This window comes from Rhyacophila brunnea, unplaced genomic scaffold (genome assembly GCF_057557595.1).
Source record: "Rhyacophila brunnea isolate RB1 unplaced genomic scaffold, BYU_Rbru_1.0 scaffold_14, whole genome shotgun sequence".
Classification (NCBI taxonomy): domain Eukaryota; kingdom Metazoa; phylum Arthropoda; class Insecta; order Trichoptera; family Rhyacophilidae; genus Rhyacophila; species Rhyacophila brunnea.
The window spans coordinates 26478349-26488934 of NW_028232796.1; the positions used below are offsets into that span (position 1 = coordinate 26478349).

At 32.7% G+C, this 10586-nt stretch overlaps 1 protein-coding gene across 1 annotated transcript in view; it reads right to left on the reverse strand.

Annotated features, from left to right (window-relative positions):
* LOC147075805 (uncharacterized) overlaps nt 1-9151 on the reverse strand; it is a 722814-nt gene extending 713663 nt beyond the window's left edge. Inside the window, exon 1 of the mRNA XM_085942107.1 lies at nt 8797-9151. The gene's annotated coding sequence lies outside the window, so the exon portion shown is untranslated. The remainder of the gene's footprint in view (nt 1-8796) is intronic.
* Between the last annotated feature and the right edge of the window lie 1435 nt (nt 9152-10586).

Genomic DNA, 10586 nt, shown 5'->3' on the forward strand with positions numbered 1-10586 from the left:
TTGTGTTTTTTGTTTACTTTGTTTAAGTTTTGTAAATACATTTATCTGTGTGTATGCAATTTGAATAATAGTTTTATTATTGGGAAACATTTTTGTTTATTATTTATTAGTAAATTATGAATATAAGAAAATAAATTATGGAAAAATGAGAAGTTATGGAAGGAGTTTGTCGATTAAAAATAGGTGGTGCCCGCCACCCAACCGATATTTTAGAATGTGCTCTAGAGTACAAAAAGGTTGGGAACTCCTGCACTAAACGGTATGGTAAGAAAAAGAAATGTGTAAGTAGGTAATATCGACCCTTAATCGGCAGAACAACGTAAGCGACAATTCATAAATTTTAGAGGAGAAGGTTTTTTATAAATTATTTCCGTAATTAGTTCCAAAAATGAATTCTGTTAATGTGGTTAATAATAATTGGTTACTGCCTATACGGAAATTCTAAAACGATTGCATGAGTGCTTTTAGTTTTCGAGATAGTGGCCGTAACGCTGTTTTGCTTATGTCTATGACACGATATTTTTTCCAGGCATGTCGCTTACGCTATTTGGCGTAGTCGTTTTTATTTATAAATTTCATGCTAATTAACATCACAGGGCATTACTAATTAAGTATTAAAATAAATAACATAAGCACCCATTTATTTTACGAAAGGGGACGTTGTTAAATAAATTAAAAATACTTTTTAAATTAATATTTTTGCTTGTAGATACTTAATCACATATAGGTAAAATAAAAATAAATGAGGTTTCACTTATATTATTAATATTATCAGGTATTGCTATTTTTCGAAATGAAATAGGTACGTATCTACTCGTACATAACTAAATATGGGGACCTACTAATTATGATAAAATAAAATTGTAATCAACTATTCAGTTTTAAAAAAAAAATATTGTCCCACATTTTTTAAGCAGTAATCGCTGTATTATCCTCATTCACATCTTCCTGATCGGATTCCGGTAAAGTATCTTCCACTGATAATCCATGTGGCAGTTTCATAAACTCATGCGTCATCTCTGAGGGATATTACATTTAACACAGACTTTTAAGATCGTTATACTCGATCTCCGATATTGGTGATTTAGCACTATACAGCAAGGGTGGCTGCGCTTAAAGCATCACAGCACTTGATCGGGATCTGATGACATTTTCTAGGTCTAACAGTTTAGTCCTACTGTCACCAGAGTAGGTACAATATTTGGTAAGTTTTTTTAAATTATGCCTTTCGTAATTCACCAAATTTAATTTTGAACTTTGAAGGAATGCAAGTAGCAGCGAAAGATTTCCAGTCACGGAATTCTGCATATGACATGATGACCTAGCGTTGGAAATGATGGTGGGTCATTCTGATAGTGCCCAAACTACTCTGAATATAAATGACTCAATTGTCGCATGAATGGAATCGACCGGCATCGTAGTACGACCAGTGGGTCTATTCTATACTTATCGACCGCTAAAGTGATAGATATTATCAAACTTAGGGTAGGTTTATATAAAAGTGTTAGTACTTATTGCAACAATTACAATCAACGTATTGTAATTGTTACAATACGTGCTAATTCTATAATACAAACCTACCCTAAGTTTGATAATATTTATCACTTTATCACTTTAGCGGTCGATAAATACAGAATAGACCCACTGGTAATAGAAAATGTATTTCTATCAATTGAATGAAAGTTGAATTTTTCATAAAATAAGATAGCATACCCAGTGTTGCCCGGTTCTTATTCTGACCAATCACAGTATAATAATTCCTTGATTTTTTCCCGCTTTGTCAGTCCTGTCCAAAGATTTGTGCATGATTGCTGAGATCTCATTACTGCCACGTTTACCATCAGTTTCACCCCATAAAAAGCAGTATCCATTATTTGTTCCACTTTCGTAGATACTTTCATTATAGTATGCGTATTTCGACTAAGGAGTGTTTAGCACCTTCTCGAGGTCAAAACTTGCGCACAAAATGTCATTGTGATTTTTACTTTTGGCCAGATCATTAAAGAACATCTCTTTGCATTTATCCTTTACGGTAAGGGGACATTTGTAAGTATCCGTTTCAATTAGCCGAAGTCTCTCGTCACCAGACATATTTGTTACTTTCTCGCAAAAAGAACACTATTATCTTTTTTGGTAGATGAAAACCCAAGTTGAACTTACTGTCTATTAAATACGTTTCTGAAAACATTCCGAATCACGACATTAGTGGATTCATTCAAAGAATCCAAATTTTCAGTATAAATTTTATACTTATACATTTTTAACATTTCAAAAATCTATAGGAAGATACTATTCTTCGTAGATTATTCCGACAGTAGTGAGATGTAACGGCGGGTAATTATTGTTTAATAAACTCTATTACCAGGTTTATTTTATCTCAGCCAGTTTTACTGGACGGCGCGAGCTTTGCTCCCAAATCGGTTTTCGCACAACTCACTACCAGACGGACCACCGAATAAACCGTACCGTAGCTTACACTATCAAATAACGTCGGTTACGTTGTTTTGCTCTACTTTATAATGCGATACAAGTTAAAACGCTAAAAGGCACAGACCCTAAAAAAATGTCACGCGATTGAGATCAGGCTCTAATATTTTTGTCACTTATGCGCTAGGTGATATTGAACAGTTCTCCATTTAAAACGCAATTTACCAAAAAGTGTCGCTTACGTTGTTCTGCCGATTAAGGGTCGATATATTTCATAAATTTAATGAACTTATGAAGTTTGATGTTGCCATGTTGATAACAATTTAAAAAATGTATCTGAAAAAGTGTTTCAAAACTGTTACACATTGTTGTATACAGGACACCAGTGCGAAGGGTGACTTTTGGAAAGAGGAAGGCTGTGGAGATCAAAGAAAAAGGGCACACTTGTCAGGTATACTCACGGGAAATAAGACGATAATACGATATTACTACTGATGAATAGATAGTAGATACACACCAATGTCAACGTCACACTAAGACTAAATCGATGAAATTTCAATAGCTCACTGACGATATAGAATTGAGCAATGAATATAAATTATGTATGTTCCTATACCTACACGTAACATACGCCTAAAATATATCATCGGTAAATATTATCAACAGCCCGATATGACAAACTAAACAAAAAAATAATATACTTATATGGTATATGACTGAATTAAGTAAATGATAAATAATAATCATGAGATAAAATTATTAATTATTTTTAAAAATATTTCATCTTTATATTATGACGTGATTGAATAAATAGAATATTTTTTTTAATTATCGCATTATTAATTGTTATTTGAATAAAGCGCCAAAGCGACAGTCCTCGACATTAAATATATAAGCTTTGCCTTATAAGCCTATAGATTCGTATGAATAAAAGCAGACTGCCCCGCTGCCCATGGAACGCGGTTCATACGATAAGCTCGGCAGATTATTGTCGAGCGAATCGATAAATTCAATATTCGCTAGAGGCGCTGATTTGTCACTTACATTTATTTGACACTTATATTTATTTATGTAGTTTACATTATTCTGACGATAGATGGCTCTCATTTATATATATTTTTTTTAAATATTAATAATTATTCTGACGATATATTTAATTGGTTCCCGCATTTTTTTTTATTTAACTACCCATTTAAATGTAAATACTTTCTATATATTTTTCTTAGAAGGTAGGCTTCAAATAATCGCCTACTATGGAGCCTTCGCCACTGCAGGACACACACATACTTTGGAAATATCAGTAGTAGTGTGGACGAGTTAGGAGAATAGGTGAAAGATATAAACCGAATTTCCAATATGCACGCTTATTGCAATACAACGGAATCCCTATTCATTTAAATCCACAAACGTGTTAAGTTGTTCACCAAGCTGGTATTTAAACCGGGATCTTTCTTATTATATTAGATTGCCAAACATAATCAGTAATCACTATAAAATTTGGTATGGCAACCGATGATTCAGGTCTGACCCTGGTGTGTGCAATAATTTTGGGCAGCGCTGGATTGGAACTGTATTTGATTGGAACGCAGTCGAACGGTGCAGGAGGTACTTAGCGAAGTCGTTGGTTTGTTTGAGTATTGTGCTACCGAGCAGGCCAAAAAAGCGCAACGTCGACCGGATTTCAAAAGCGGCGCGAATCGTTGATTTCCGATTACAAGACGTTGGTCACTTGGTCAGTGTTCAGCGGTCTCAAACAATCATAATAAATCCAATTTAAAATTATTATAATAAATGTCAACACACTTGTTATTTTACCATAAGCATCTTCTCCGACACTACATCATCGGTTTGTGAACAAATTTAAATTTGTACCTATAATATTATAAACTATTCGAAAGTTGTATAAAAACTGTTTTTACTGTTCTGATACAAATTCCATGATTTTTTTTTTGTATTTCGACACGGATGGAAAACATTGTAAGTACATGTCAGATTTTCTTGGTCTGGACTTGGACTATGAACAAAACTGTGAAGCAGGCATGTCAAACCTGCGGCCTAAAAAAATCGTAACTTAATTTTAAAATTTCCAATTAAGTAATTTTTATTAATAACAAGCCACGACATTCGCTAATGACCGACAATAATTATTGGTCGTGTTGCATATAATTATGTAGTGACTTTATGCGCAGATAGCGCATTACCCCTCCCCCCACCCCACACTACTAGCGAACAACTAACAGCAGCTGATAATAACTACCGCACCAAATTCGTATTTTTATAAACAAAAATAACTTTAAAATGTCTAAAAAAATTACATTTTTATGATGACATATTTCAATGATATTTTTCAGTTTTTATCTAAATTCTAAGTTTATTTTTTTAATTTTAAAAGTTATGTATTTTTAGATATGTAGGTAGAATGGTATCAGACTCTCGTGGCAGTGCAGGAGACTCATTTACGTGCTGGTATCGAAATGACACAACACCGTTGCAAAATGGTTTTGTCGTGGCCGCAATACCAGAAAAAATATGTTATCCTCTACATACCTACGTGTTAATTATTTAAAATGAGAAATATCAATAAAATGTATTAAATTGCAGGTTTCAAATTGATTGAAACAATTGAAATTCCAATAGAACGATTTAGGTATATTTTACAACGTTTTTCTTAGCTCGTATTCTTATTTGTCCGGTGGTTGTTTGTCCGGTACAAACTTACAATCGATTTTAACTAACTTCCCGACTAGCTAGACATTTGAAACTTTTAGTATATATCAGAACACGATGCCAATGCATTTTTTAATACTTTTAGACATCTTTAAGTATAATTGATTTCATTTTCAGTTAATTCTGTTTTGTATGAAAAGTTATTTCGGAAGAAATTCGTAAAAAGTAAAACTATTATTGGTTGCTAAGTGATTAATAGCAACTAAATTACTAATATTAATATATACGTGCGTTACTATGGAAATCAATATGACATTTCAGTATTATTTCTATCAAGTACAAAATTTTTTGATCGTTTAAGCTAGTCAAGGTTTATATGATTCAACAGAAAATTTAAAAACGTTGTATATAAAAAGTTCTTTTTATCTTGTAATTATTTGAATAGAGAACTACAAAACAAAAAGAATTATGTGTATAAGTAACTCATTTTATGATGGTTACTAGGTGTCAACTTAGGGACATCGATATTCCACTTACGTGAGTGCATTTAGATGAATATTTATATATTATATTTAAATAATATGATAATTATGTTTAATTCACTCGGTATACTCCTTAGTATAATATTAATACTGTTCATAGTATAATATTTCGCACTGTTTTTATATATTACGTTTTATCATCTATTTGTCTTCAGTAATGAAATATAAATAGAATTAGGTACCTACTTATATAAAAAAATATGACATATAATATATTGTAGGAAAAATTAATCTTTAATACTGGTTATAATTACAGTGGAATGTAGAAGGTTATTAATTATTTGATCGAATTTTCTTGGCAAAACATGAATGTCAGTTTGCCATTTTGAAAATGTCGGCGCCTATGTAGGCAAGTACCGCTCCTACCGAATATTGTAACAACTAATAACATCGCCCTGTTTTCTTCACGCTGCATAATAATTATTGTGTTTTCGTCAACAGCTGCTGAGTGACAGTTTATCGGTTTTTTTTTAAATATAAAATGGTACAATTCTCACAATTAGTTTTTGTTTGTAATTCATTAGCAATCAGTTTTTTGTACAGTCATGTTCGTTATCTGTGCATACATTCATACACCGGAAGAAACAACACAAAGGAAATCGTATTTTCATGTGTGCAAAATGTTATAACAATTATTTCTGATAACAAAGATTGAACCCGTCATAGGAAAATTTCTGGTGAATGCATTATAGCCAGTGACGTCCCGTGGGGGTAGGCAGATTGAGTGTTGCTTGGGGGCGGCAGTTACTTGAAGGGCGGCAAATCGAGGAGAATCATTCGGTATATATAGAAATAGGTACCAAAACTTAGTAATAACGGAAATATCTTTCCATTAAAAAATTCAGCTCACTGCTTGGAAATAAAATGTATTAATTGACATAGAAGGTTTAACAGGATTGTATTTTTTTGTCGGGTTCGAGATGTCTAGTTTACTTCCGTTGTTCTTGTACGTCACGTCCTTGATGACCTGCAATAATATGTGCAGATTTGCGAATTGTATTTGATTTATAAGTAGGCACACACATACTTATTAATTAATTTATCCAAATATTTTTGCCGGTCACTCACGAGTTTTGAAAGTTTTCAGGCGTATTTTTAAATGTATCTGAAACCGTGGACTCGCAATACTGTCTATTGAAGTATAGATGGCATTTAAATTAGATTTAGTGGTATTATATTTTGTGAATAATGTTTGTATACAACATATTTCTTAGATATTGGAGTCATGAAAGAATGATAAAAAATATTTTATAAAAAATGGAGCGGCATTTTGGCGCTGCCTAGGGGCGGCATTTTGTCTAGGGACTTCTTTATAAAAATGTAACCAGCTTGGGAAGGCCTATTTAAACACGATGTTAAATAGGATGACAAAGGGCTCGTATATTCAACAGTAGCGAAGGGTGGAGGTAGGCGGTTATGATCCGACATAAATAGTGCACACTAAGCTTTATCAGTCAAACGTATTTGTTTTCATTGAACTAAGACTACAATGTGTAGTTAGTATTTGTCAGTTTTTAAAATTCAATTAAACCCTCCCTAATCCAAGCCATGGAAGATAAGTCAAAAAATATTCATTTATCTATAAAATATCTCCAATTAGGGCAATTAGGCCATGAAACTATACATAGTTTGAGATATAGATATTATAGATAGAAGAATATTTTTTTATTGATTATGGTTTGGTAGGTATAGGATATAATGAATTTAAAATAACTAACCAACATCATCTGTATATAATAGGTTTGTATTTTAATTCAACGAAAACAAATAAGTATGACTGAAAAGTGAGCACTATTTTTGTCGTATCGCCCTTAGCATATCTAAACATATTGTGGTTCTGATTACGCAGGTTTTATTGAATTTTAAAAACTAACCAGCACCATCTGCAAATAGTACTCTTAGTTCAATGAAAACAAATATGTGTAACTGACAAAGTTTAGTGTGCACTATGTATCTCCAATCTTAACAGCCTATCTCCACCCCTCGCCAATATGTCAAATAGCTGCACCAAACTTTTTTGCCTCAATGTTTAGATACATTCTTTCCCTACTAAATTTTATAGTTAATAAATAAATGCAATGAAAATCGATCTACATAATAATATCTACTAAAATTGGAAGTGAATAGTAGCTGCCCACGATGGCCGTACGGTTGCACATCAAGCTGATAAAGTCGTGGGTTACAAATATTGTTTTTCAATGTGTGTTCGGTGTCATAGTAAGGACATGCGCAGATTCTATACACAAGAATGCTGTCGGCCGCTACGGCAGATATCTAGGGTAGGTTTCTATCTAAGTATTAGCACTTATTAACATATCATTGTAACAATTACAATAGTTATTTGTTATTGTTACAATGAGTGCTATGTTTTAACAGCACGTCTTTTGGCTGTGGTAAATTTTAGAGCGAATTTTGCCTGTATAGGCGGCTAACTTATTGTAAGTGTTACAATAAGTGCTAATACTTCGATACAAACCTACTCTAGATATCTGCCGTAGCGTCCCAAAACAGTATTGTGTATAGAATAGATGCGCTGATAATATGTTGAGCAAGTGGCTAACATCCATTTCTCGAAAAAACAAAAATCTGTTACCTAATACAGCCTCCACCTCCCCTGTAAAGGCCCATATTATGATCTTACGATAAATACGATAAAAAGTAGCCATCATTTCGATTCCGCTAAGTTGTATTATTCACATACCTTCCTTAATGTGCCGCCCTTAAGCATCGCATGACTTACCTGCCAACACGGGACGTCACTTAGTTGTATTTATGTGCATCGCATTTTATTCCGCAATGGTTTTAATCGTATTTTATATTGTGAATGAACTTTGAAATGATTTTTTGTTCATGTATTAATATTTTATTTGATTATTATACAATGTACCTAATTATTTTTAATTTAGTATACGTACCTACCTAACTGCGGAAGTACTTATTAAATTTATTTTGATTTGACATCAACATACGCAAAAAGCGAATAGCCTTTAGCAATAAAAAAAAACAACAACAAAACAATAGCTACATATTTGAATTACATTTCGAAATAGTTTCAATATGCTGCATAAGTGTATATTCAAAGAGTAATTTCATTAAAATAATAGACAATAAATTAACAATAATATTACACCGTTAATAAATTATTCAGGCAAATTCTTACTTGTTTTTTGTTGTTTTATTTACTTTCTGTCTTCAAGATCTCGCACAGCTTCGAGCAAGGAGAAATCACCAATATACACTTCCTTATTTAGTTGATGCTTAACAAACCAAAACAACAAAACACAAGTTTCACTAATAATATTTATCCACACACTGTAGTAAATAACATCGATATTTTATTATACGCGGCACGCTTCTGGCTCACAATTTGTAACAATTACTTTACGATTGTATTACAATTTGGTTTGACATTAGAAAGCCTGTCCAAATATTTACACGATTCAATGAAGAGCGAAATACTGAGTACCGTGAAAAAATCCGCGATATCCACACTCCGTCACTCCTCAAAAAATACTAAATTATTCTACGGAAATTCCCTCCCAGCCCACACTCGCGGAAACGTAAAAATAATGCTTCTATTCAACAAGAGAGGACACTAGAATTCACAACAAGTATTGCCATCTTTGGCCATTCTATGAATTTTCTTACAATCAAATCAAAAACACCTTAAAAGTTTTTATAACAGTTCAATAGATGTCAATGTCATTATAAATAACAATAATAATAAAATTATGAAAAACACAATAAATTAATTTAAAAATCAAGAAAATCTAAAATATATATCCACAGAAATAGAATTCCGATAAGCTATTCCCCAATACACTGCATTTTTACGCAGGGTTTAGAATGTTGAGTGTCCTACGAAAATGAAGCACACATTATAGACGTGCAATAGTGTGCGTTGCAACCTTCAAATGGATCAACATTGAATGAGCGTCAGCGCTTAACCCGGCAGCAAGTTGTCAGAACGAAAGACAAGCGTATACACGTGTTTAATTTTATCCCATATTCTTCCACACTCAAGATCGGAACCGCCTGTTACTCGACACCCGTTGTGTATTTAAGTTCCTCCTTCCCATTATTTATGAGTTCCCTATATACCTACCTATATCCGTAACTTGAGCCTGCTATTTACTGCAGAGGAACTTCAATCGTGTTTTTGGCGGGAACTTTTATTTGACCGGCAGTTGATAAATAAGAGAACGGCCAACGGCAAGGAAGAGGGAATAAGAATGAAAAATTAGTGGTGATGAAGGGCTTGCGCAAAGAAGACAGAGAAATAATATTACGTCATCCTAACGAATTTGACGTCAAAAAGATTAATAAGACCCTTTTCATTCATTAAGGTCTGTTTTTTCACATTATGTAGATACCTAGATACCTACTAACTTAGCGGGAAATTTTATTGCTAATATGAATCATTCAGATTTTTTTGAATCTACGACCGTGTTATCTTTGAAACGAAGATTTTTACATGATCAATCATGTTGTGACATTAAAATTGTGTAAGAAACATTCTTATTCTCTCAAACGATGGAATATTTTATTTAAGTCACTCTGAGTCTGAAAACAAAATACTTAGGTAGGTACTGATATTTTGTAAGCTGTTGTGTATTCTTTATATTATTATCTCTTTTATTTTTAAATATCCACACATTTTTTCATGTGTTTAGTTGAATAGGTACCTACCTACCTACATTTAATTATTTTAAAATGGTTATTTTGGTTTGCTTTCCACTTCAACATGACGTGATTTTTTTATCAGTTTCTTAATTTTATGTTGATGTGCAGTATTTTAATATTATTTTATGTTTTTAATTGCACGATGCACGTATCGGGTAAAATTAGTTGGGTATTTAAACCTAAAGCATGGCAATAATATTCTAAAATCAGATTCAGATGACTGGCAGCACTTTCAACTGGTCATTTTTTTAATACGGAAACACTGAC